The sequence below is a fragment of the Azolla caroliniana genome, unplaced genomic scaffold, assembly GCF_043228905.1.
Source record: "Azolla caroliniana isolate FFs.n. ecotype wild unplaced genomic scaffold, voAzoCaro1.0.p SCAF_11, whole genome shotgun sequence".
Classification (NCBI taxonomy): Eukaryota; Viridiplantae; Streptophyta; class Polypodiopsida; order Salviniales; family Salviniaceae; genus Azolla; species Azolla caroliniana.
The window spans coordinates 12154299-12164955 of NW_028230446.1; positions in this window are offsets into that span (position 1 = coordinate 12154299).

Below are 10657 nucleotides of genomic sequence, written 5' to 3' on the forward strand. Positions count from 1 at the left end.
CTCTTAAACTTTCCGGAGCCCACCTCGTTATCCCAAGCGATTTCACAAGTAGTCCATTGTGACAATCGTCTATTCGAATTTCGTCAGGAAGAGCGCCGAACTTGGGTTCCACCTCATTCACTTCCACGCCACGGCCCGGTCATACAACCCCAACCATCCCCCCCACCGACTGCGTCACACTCCCCTACTTTGGTAGATGCTCCTGTCCCCATGGAAATTGATCAAACCCGATTTCGGCCATTGACTGATGTCGAACGACAATTTCGGCGGGCTAATGGCTTGTGCATGTATTGTGGCGCCTCTGGTCATGTCGTTCGCCATTGTCCTAGGAGTAATCGCCCACAATTCCATCGAGCTAATGGACCCCACCATCTGGAAAACGACATCGTTCAGTTGCAGTAGGAGCCATGCAACTGGACATCTCCCCTCGCCGGACCATCAGGTTTCACATTGGAGGTATGGCTTTCATTTAACTCTAGTTCCATTCAGTTTGTTGCTTTACTTGATTCTGGGGCATCTTCTTGCTTCATCGACATCGTGTTTGCCCAAGCACATGGTGTACCTGTCGTTGGCCTCTCAAAACCCATTCTCATTGAAGCCATCGACGGGTGCGTCCTCTCGTCATGTGCAATTACTCAAGCTACAATCCCATTAGGGCTTTGTGTGGGCTCACACCAGGAGGAGCTCACCTTTTACCTCATCGCATCTCCTCAACATCTGATCTTCTTAGGACTAACGTGGTTGGAGGCACACAATCCAATAGTGGATTGGTGCAACCGCTCGATCACATTTAGCAAGCCAGGATGCTCGTGCAAAAGTATGATGGTAAATTCAGTTTCCCATCCTTCGGAGAAGGTCGATTCCGATTTGACTACCCCATCATCGGTCCAGGATGGGTTTGTTGGTGGCGCCGTTTCTAACACACTCCATGTTATTCCCGACAAATACCAACACTTCTCCGATGTATTTGAAAAATGTAATGTTGATCGTTTGCCTGAACACCGGCTCTACGACTGTCCGATTGATCTTCAAGAAGGTGCGTGTCCACCCTTTGGTCCTCTATATGCGTTGTCTGCACCAGAGTTGAAGGCCCTTCGTGTGTATCTCGATGAGAACCTCGAGAAAGGATTTATTCAACCTTCTAAGTCACCAGCCAGGGCCCCCATTTTATTTGTGAAGAAGAAGGATGGCTCTCTACGCTTATTCGTCGACTACCGAGGTCTCAACAAACTCATTGTGCGCAACCGCTATCCGCTACCTCTAATCCCCGAACTCCTTGATCGGCTCCGAGTTGCGCATGTCTTCTCCAAAGTTGATCTGCGTGGAGCGTATAATCTAGTTCACATCAAGCCGGGGGATGAATGGAAAACCGCATTTCGAACACAGTATGGGCATTTCGAATACAAGGTAATGCCTTTTGGTCTTACTAACGATCCAACAGTTTTTCAACATATGATGAACGATATATTCCGGGAATATCTTGATCATTTTGTTGTCATTTACCTTGATGATATTCTCATTTTCTCGCCAAACATGGAGGAGCACACTCGCCAAGTCCGATTAGTTCTTGCCAAACTTCGCGAGCATGGTCTTTATGCCAAAGGCAAGAAATGCGAGTTCGACCGTACCTCGATCGAATTTCTGGGCTACATCATCTCGCCCACTAGCATCACCATGGATATGAAGAATGTCTCTGTCATTCAGGCCTGGGTGACTCCAAAGCGACTTAAAGATGTGCAATCCTTCCTCGGCTTCGCGAATTTTTACCGTCGCTTCATCAAGGGGTTTTCCACCCTAGCACAACCTCTTATCACTCTCACTCGTAAAGGCACTCCATTTTTATGGACCTCGGAGGCGCAAACTGCGTTCGACTCACTCAAACACGCATTCATCACTGCCCCGGTGCTGCTACATGCCGACCCCACAAAACCCTTCCAAGTCGAAACCAATGCCTCTGACTTCGCCATTGGTGCCATCTTATCCCAGGCAGACGACACCAACCTAATGCACCCAGTGGCTTACTACTCCCGGAAATTCACGGCATCCGAAATCAATTATCCCATATACGACAAGGAGCTTGCTGCTATCATTGCTGCCTTTGAAGAATGGCGACCCTACTTGGCCGGCGCACAACATCGTCTCCAAGTAGTGACTGATCATAAAAATTTAGTTTATTTTTCCATCACTCGTACTTTGAATCGAAGGTATGTCCGTTGGTTGACATTTCTCGCCGACTACGATTTTGAGATCGTATTTCGACCTGGTGACCAACATGGGAAGGCCGATGCCCTTTCTCGTCAAGCTGACCTTGCACTCCGCCCTAGGGATGCTGCTTATGCTCAACAATCTAGAAGTTTGTTGAAACCCGACCAATTGCATCTTTTTGCCACTTGTATGTTGCAGGATGATTCATTACTCCAACAGATCACTGATGCATCCAAGACCGATGCGTTCGCCAACGAGATTCGAGATAGTCTACAAAACCCCTCCAAGGCGACCAAAAGGAAGGATCTTGACACCTTCACCATACACGAGGGTTTGTTGTTCCGAGATCATGTCTTATATGTCCCAGAGGGCCCATGTCGCACCCGGGTGTTGCGGGAATGCCACGATGACCCACTTGCAGGTCATTTCGGGGTCGCGAAAACCCTCGAGCTAATCTCTCGGGGGTATTGGTGGCCACAACCATGGAAGTTGGTCAAAGAATACATAAAGAGTTGTGAGGTTTGTGCTCGCTCCAAAGTCATTCATCATCGGCCATACGGCTTACTACAGCCGCTTCCATGTCCTCGTCGTCCCTGGGCCTCTATCTCTATGGACCTGATAACTGATCTACCCTTGGTCAATAGCTATGACTCAGTGTTGGTCGTTGTCAATTGGTTTACGAAGATGGCTCACTTCACTCCATGCTCCAAAACCATTTCTGGAGAAGGAATGGTGCATCTACTACTCAACAATGTGGTACGCTTGCATGGACTCCCCGATGATGTCATCTCCGATCGCGGACCCCAGTTTGTCTCTCACTTCTAGCAGCGCCTGCTACAAAATTTAGGCATCTCTGTCAAGTTGTCATCTGCTTATCACCCCCAAACTGACGGGCAAACGGAGCGTGTCAACCAAATCCTTGAGCAGTATCTTCGGTGCTCTGTTAGTTACCAACAAGATGATTGGGTCAACTACTTTCGCTCGCGGAATTTGCCTACAATAATTCTCTCCATGCATCGACTGGCGTCACTCCCTTCTTTGCCAACTATGGTTTACATCCTCGCTACAACATTTCCCTTCCTACCACTTCCGTGAACCCTTCGGCGGAGGATCGTGCTCGTATTTTGGAAGAACTACATCATGATTTATCCTTGGAGCTTAGTCTTGCTAGTGAACGATACAAGCAGCAAGTTGATCGCCATCGATCTGCCACTCCACACTTTGTCGTTGGAGACATGGTCTGGTTGTTACGTTGACACATCTCTACTACTCGTCCATGTGCGAAACTTGATTACAAGAAGTTGGGACCATTCCGTATCATCAAGTGCATCAATCTTGTCGCCTTCCGGCTCGCCCTTCCATCCCACTTCTGGATTCATGATGTTTTTCATGTCTCCCTCCTCGAACCCCATTATGCTTCACAACTCCCAAGACGTCAGGCCCCTCCACCACCACCTGTGCAATTGACGACAGGGGACGAATACGAGATCGACCAAATCCTTGACTCGCGTTGGCACCGTTGACACTTGCAATACCTTGTCCTATGGAAGGGTTACCCCATGTCTGAGGCCACGTGGGAACCATCGGAAAATTTACAAAATGCCCCAAAGGTCGTCCAAGATTTTCATCACCGATATCCCCACAAACCAGTGGCCGGTTTGGGAAGGCGGTGTCGGAGGGGGGATAATGTCAAGATTCGAACTCTTGACACGACCATGTTATAATATAGTATCATGGGTTAACCAATATATCTAATACACAGTTATGTATGTAATTGGTCCTTATTGTTTTGCTAGCATCATGACATGCATAGTTGCTCCCTTGTAGTATTTACACTTGGCACATGCATGCATACCTACATGCTCTATTGTAGATTCACATGCGTGCAACAAGTATGCATGCCATGTAGTATAAATAAAGGAGTTCACCTTGAAGGAATTCAAGGTGAACAACACCAGTTATGGAGTCTTTTCGTTAATAGTACTCATCCATTTGTCTATCTTCTTTCTTGTCTCTTGAGCTTACGATCTATCCGTGACATATATCTCATTCTTTACTTAATAAAGTTTGCCATAATATATACTTCTTATGAGGAGAACATGCCCCTCTCACATTCCATGTTACCACTTTCATTCAGTCAACAATGTTATGGGTACACTTGCTCCTTTAGAGCAACGGATGTCATGAAACTACTCAAAGCATGTTCCAATGCTGCATATGGATTTTCATGCACCATATCCTTAGAGTTGTCTATCGAACTCTTTTGTTTAGGTTCTCTCGCTTGATGAAAACCTCGAGAATTTGATGAATTTACAACCCGTCCCAATGAATCAAATTGAAGGTGAAGGGGTAATCCCTTATCCCTAAATTGTCTTTGCCAAGGAACTTTTCGAGGACCTTCCCTAGTTCCTGAATTACTTTTCCAAGTAGTCTCACAAGTAGTGGGCAAACTATTACGTTGCATATTCATTAATTTGCTCTTCGACTTGCCCAAGTAACCTGATGCCAATCCTTTTCAACAACATCATTACTAGTTCTATCCAACGGTTTTTTCTCCTTATCTATAAGCACCAAATTTTGTTTTTCCATATCCATAGATTGAGTTCCCTTATTCTTAGGGCCCAAAACCTTGAAGAGAAACCTCTTTATAACCTGCTCTAGATGATGTTCCTTCATCCATAACAACCACCATATCTGACACACCAACATCTCTCCCAACTCCTTCCTTACCATTCCCTTCATTAGGAACCTCTATAGTTGAAGGACAATGACGATGGCATTCCACCATAAAGGGACCCCATCCACCACATCCAAAACAATGACCTGCAAATGTCTCCCACTTCAATTTAAAACAAAGTCTTTTCATTCCAGGTGTGTTCATACGCACCCATCCTGGCTTGTTACGACTTGTATCCCATAACACACAAAATTTGCACTTATTTGTAGCATTTGCATGTGGAGATACCAACACTTTACCCGTTTGACTTATCAATTCTGGTAAAAGTGGCCATAAAAAAGCATGCTTACAATCCATTGTTACCCAAACAGGACATTCTTGTTTCAACAATGCATGATAGTCCACAACAGGGGACCATTGCATTACATGCACCAATCGTTTATCAAAAAACACTGGAACTTTAGCCAACAGTGCACTTCGATGTTCCGGTGAACGAAACACTACATCATAAAACCCTTGTGGTCCTACATATATATTTTCAACACAATTTGGTGACACGATTGTATTCAACCATTGTTTAATCCAATTAATGTATGGGAGTTTCCCAGTGAAAAACAATATAACTGCATGATCATAAAATACATCAAAAGATTGCAACACTACCTTAGCATCAACATCCACATCATGCACATCCTCATCATTGCATTTTCATTTTCTTCCACAATATCAGACAATAAGGTATTGGCAATTCCCCATAAAGTATCCCAATTACAATTATCCTTGTCAACCTCATCTTCATGTATTACTTCGGCATATGTCGTTTTTTTCTCATTAATTTCCTCAATGCCCTTAAACCTCTTAGAGCTTCTAATGTCTTCCCTTTCACGATTACATTTAACCATCACGTTACTCTTTTTTGGATCAATTGTTTCCATATCGATGTCCCCCACAATTTGAGAGGAATTCATGTTTATATTCATTATTCTTGATGTGATAGTGATCTGGGATAAAAACAATTTTCCATGAACAAGAAAGACAACCGGAACTCACCTGATTGAAGAGGTGGAAGATGATGAATACAATCGAAGACCCGCAATGTGTGTTGAGTATGTGGATGCCGACAACACAAGATTCCTTATTTTAATCGCTGCTTCTCGCACAGATCACCAAATTTAACTTGCTATATCTCGTTACGAAGCTCTAATCGAGTGCTTTCCAATGCATGTCTTTATGCTTGATTCCGTTATCAATAGAGAGCGCAACAATAAAAACAATTTCGCTTTTTCTTCCTCTCTCCACTCTTGCTTTTTTTTTCGCTCTCGCTCTCTCTCTCTCTCTCTCTCTCTCTCTCTCTCTCTTTATCATAATTAGCTTACCCTAATGGTAAGTCAATAACACTACAAGCACTGTGTCTTGGGTTTGAAACCCAATTTCCTCACCTCTCTATTATATACTTCATATATATCTCTATTTCACTAGATGCCACTGTGGAATGTAGGGGTTGAACCCATGACCACCTACACTGGTCCCCATTGGGCAACCTTACCAACTGAGCTACATCCATCTGGGCTCTCTCTCTCTCTCTCTCTCTCTCTCTCTCTCTCTCTCTCTCTCTATCTATCTCTATCTCTCTCTCGTAAATGTATGTTTATATTAAACAACATGATAATACAAAAAAACCTTGCTATCAAAACTACGTCAAAGGTAGCGATGTGGCAATGACAACCTTCTAAGGTGTTGCAATACAAAGCAACACAAATGTACCTCATTTGGGACAAAGTTCCCATACAACATAATTGTGAAAATGGCCACTCCAAATGCAGACAAATCTTCCCTTTATCTAGTATTCGGCCACTCCAAACAAGATTAACCAAATCTTGTTCAGTGCATCTAATCAACAATGACTTGTGCATATTAATATGTAAACCTGATGCTAAGGCAAAGATCTTCCACACCTCCATGGCTTTGGCTATGTTACTGGGATGCGCCTTGAGAAACAAAAAAGAATCATTTGCCAATGCTTGAGCTATCAGCTGATTCCCTGAGGGTAAAACAAGTCCCACTATATCTCGACATATCGCTAACTCATGCATTTTAACCAAAAGTGGGTGGGTAACAATGACAAATAATAATGGACTCAATGGAAATCCTTGTCTCACTGACCTTGTTAATGATATTGTTAGTCACTCCACCATTTAACATGACATGTGACACTACACCTAATCCCAACATAAATGAGAGTCGAGACATCCTTGTACCAAAACCCATCTCAGACATAAGTTGGGCAAGAAATGACCAATTGACATGATCATAAGCCTTCTCAATATCCAATTGTATCATAACAATTTCTTGTTTTGATTCCTTCGCATAATCCACAGCCATTTGAACATTTAAAATGTTATGAAGGATGTCCCTTCCTGCAATAAATCCATATTGCATAGGATGTACAATAAAGGGTAATACCTTCTTAAGTCGATTGGCAATTACTTTGGTAAAAATCTTGTATAAACCACCCATTAATGATATTTGCCTCCACTGACCAAATGAAGTAGGAGAAGCAACTTTAGGTATAAGTTTGATGAGCCCAATCTTCCAAGAACTAGGCATGTTACCAGAACTCCACACTTCTTGAAAGATTGTTGTAAGGGGGCCTTTAAGATCTTGAACAAATGATTTTAAAAACTCATTCGTAATTCCATCCCAACCTAGACTTTTATCATTAAATGCAAGATGTGATAAGACCGACTCCACCTCTTCTTCTCTTATGTCCTCTTCTATACTCATCACAACCTGTTGCCTAACATTGCCCTTGATGGATTGAAAAAACATTGATCGTGCTTCTTTCATATCATTATCTAGAATACTTTCATGACCTAGAAGTTTTGTAAAATGTTGAATACAATTATCAATAATTACTTGTGGATTTGTACTCAAAGTTCCATCAACTTTTATGCGTACCACATTCATTCTAGCATGAGATGCATGTAACCCATGAAAGAATTTATGTGAGACAGAGTTATGATCATATACCTCTTGTTTCTTGTCCCTCACCTAAAACTATTGATAACTTCTGACCTGAAGATCTTGTAGTGCTTGATTCAATGTAACTTGAATATCCAATAATATGTCATCCACCGGGCTTGAGACCAACAAAGCATTACACTTGTGTAATAATTGTTGGAGTGCTCTCACTTTTTTTTACGGACAATTTCTTGAGAAATCCCATAATGTCAAGCAAACCGTTGAATATTATAAAGGCAAACATCCCAGGAAGAAGCACCACCAATATTAACGTGTCTTCTAAATTCTCCCACTAGTTGTCCCATAGCATGCTTGAAACGGTCATGCTCAAGAAAAGAAGAATTAAATCTAATTGATTGTCTTCCCAATAAAGCTTTAAAACCATCCACCCCTTGATGTGTGCATTCCAAGATAACTGGAAAATGATCAGACGATGCAATACCTCTATATACCTGCATAATCAACACTTCTGGCAAAAACCTTTCATCATGCATTATATATATGCGATCCAACCTACTTCAGTCGATCTGAATTGTGTGGATTGGAAAGTATACCTAGAATTTGTTCCATTAATTCAAAGCCATGCATCTTACTTCAAAACCTCTATTGCAAATAAGTCCTAAGCCACTCTTTCTGGAGCATCCATCAAACTATGCATCGAAGTAGATTGCCCCACCTCTGAACACATATTGAAATCACCCAATAAAAATCCTGGATTTCCATTACTAAGAACTTCATTCAAACGTTGCCAAAGTTCAATACGTTGAGAGACTTCATTTGGTGCATAAATACCAACAATCCAAATCCTTTGCCCTTCATAATTTATCTCAACCACTATGTACCGACCATGTATATCACTTTGAACCACCACTGGTTGCAAGGTATCTTTAACAATAAGAATTACACCTGAATAAAGTCCACCAATGACACCCGCATAACAGACATGATACCCATTATGTTGAATAAAAGACCCAACCTTAGCATGGTCCTTATGCTCTACTGCACACAATATATCCCATTGCCCCTCAAAAACATTTTTCCACATACCAAACTTCTTAGAAGGAGAACAAACACCCCTTACATTCCACGTGACTATCTTCATCAACACTAATTAGGTTACTTCTTCAAAACCTGATCGCGTTCCCATTGAGCTAATATCTCTGGGATATCTCCAAAATAATCACTTAAGACTACAAAAGCATTTTGTATAGATGGTAGCTGGTTATTGACCAATGACTCTTGAATTACCTCCTTTCCAAAGTTGCTTCTCTAATGGGGAAATGAGTTTACCAATTCTATCAAATCTAAGGTTAAAAGGTCTTGATCCTTGATTTGATTGATACTGAGACCTATGCCAAGGTTTTGATTTTCGTTGAGATTGATTGGAAATCACCTTTGATAACCCCATAGGATTGCTAGATGAACCTATGAGTTCCTGTCTTTGTTGTAATGGAACATTCTCCTTATGATATCGTGAGAACCTTCCATTAGCACCAACCTTGGTCCAAGGTCTTTCCTTTGTTTCAGACTCTTCTAGCACTTCTTCTACAACACGTTTACCTTTTTGCTCTGAAGGCACTATAGTGTTTTCTTTACCTATATTTACCTCCTGACTTTTGTTCCTCTCATGTTCTTGCAGTACTTGATTTAGCATTACCATATCACAACAAGGGGTATTAGGACCCTCGCCAACTGGTATTTGTTGACATTCAGCCATAAAATGACCCAATCCACCACATTTGAAACAATGATCAACAAATGAACCCCAATGCAATTGGCAACGAAATGACTACATTTTCTCCGATTTTATATTTAACCACAAAGGTCTCTTCTTAGTTGTATTCCACATCATACATAACCTATATCTATTACGTGCTTTTGGATCTGGAGCAACTATCACTTTTCCAAATTGTTCCATTACACTTTGTATAATGGGCCACAAAAATGAGAATTTACACTCTACTTCAACCCATATTGGACACTCCTGCTTCAAAATCTCTTCAAATTCTGCTAATGGTCGCCATGGAACAATGTATACCAACTTATTATTGAAGAAAACTGGGATACGAGATAATAATCTATTTCTTTGTTCTTCAGTACGAAATATAACCTCAAAAAAACCTCTTGGACCTTTATACACATCCTCCACATTATTTCTACCCACCATAACATTTAACCATTGACGGACCCAATCAACTAGGGGAATTTTTCCAGTAAAGAAACAAATAATACCTCAATCATGGAAAATTGAAAAGGCCTTCAAGATGTCCTTGCGGGGCAGCTCCACCTCCACAATATCATCAGTCATTGTGTCCACCAAAATCTCTTCATCATTGGTAGCATGTCATGTGACGCTTGGTTTGCAATAGCATGGATTGTCTCCCAATATTGATCACTCATCACCTCTTCCTCACCTTCAACCGCAACTTGGGCATATGATGGCTTCTACACCATATCTCTATCCTCCTTTTACTGATTCGGATGATCAATCTTCTATTTCTTCAAATTGATATCTTCAGTCACCATAGTGAGAGAAAGAGAAAGAGAAAGCGCATTCTCTCTTCCTCCTCTTCTTCCCTAATTCTTCTTCTTCTTCTTCTTCTTCTTCTTCTTCTTCTTCTTCTTCTCTCTCTCTCTCTCTCTCTCTCTCTCTCTCTCTCTCTCTAATTGATATCTTCAGTCACCATCGTGAGAGAAAGAGAAAGAGAAAGAGCATTCTCTCTTCCTCCTCTTCTTCCCTAATTCTTCTTCCCT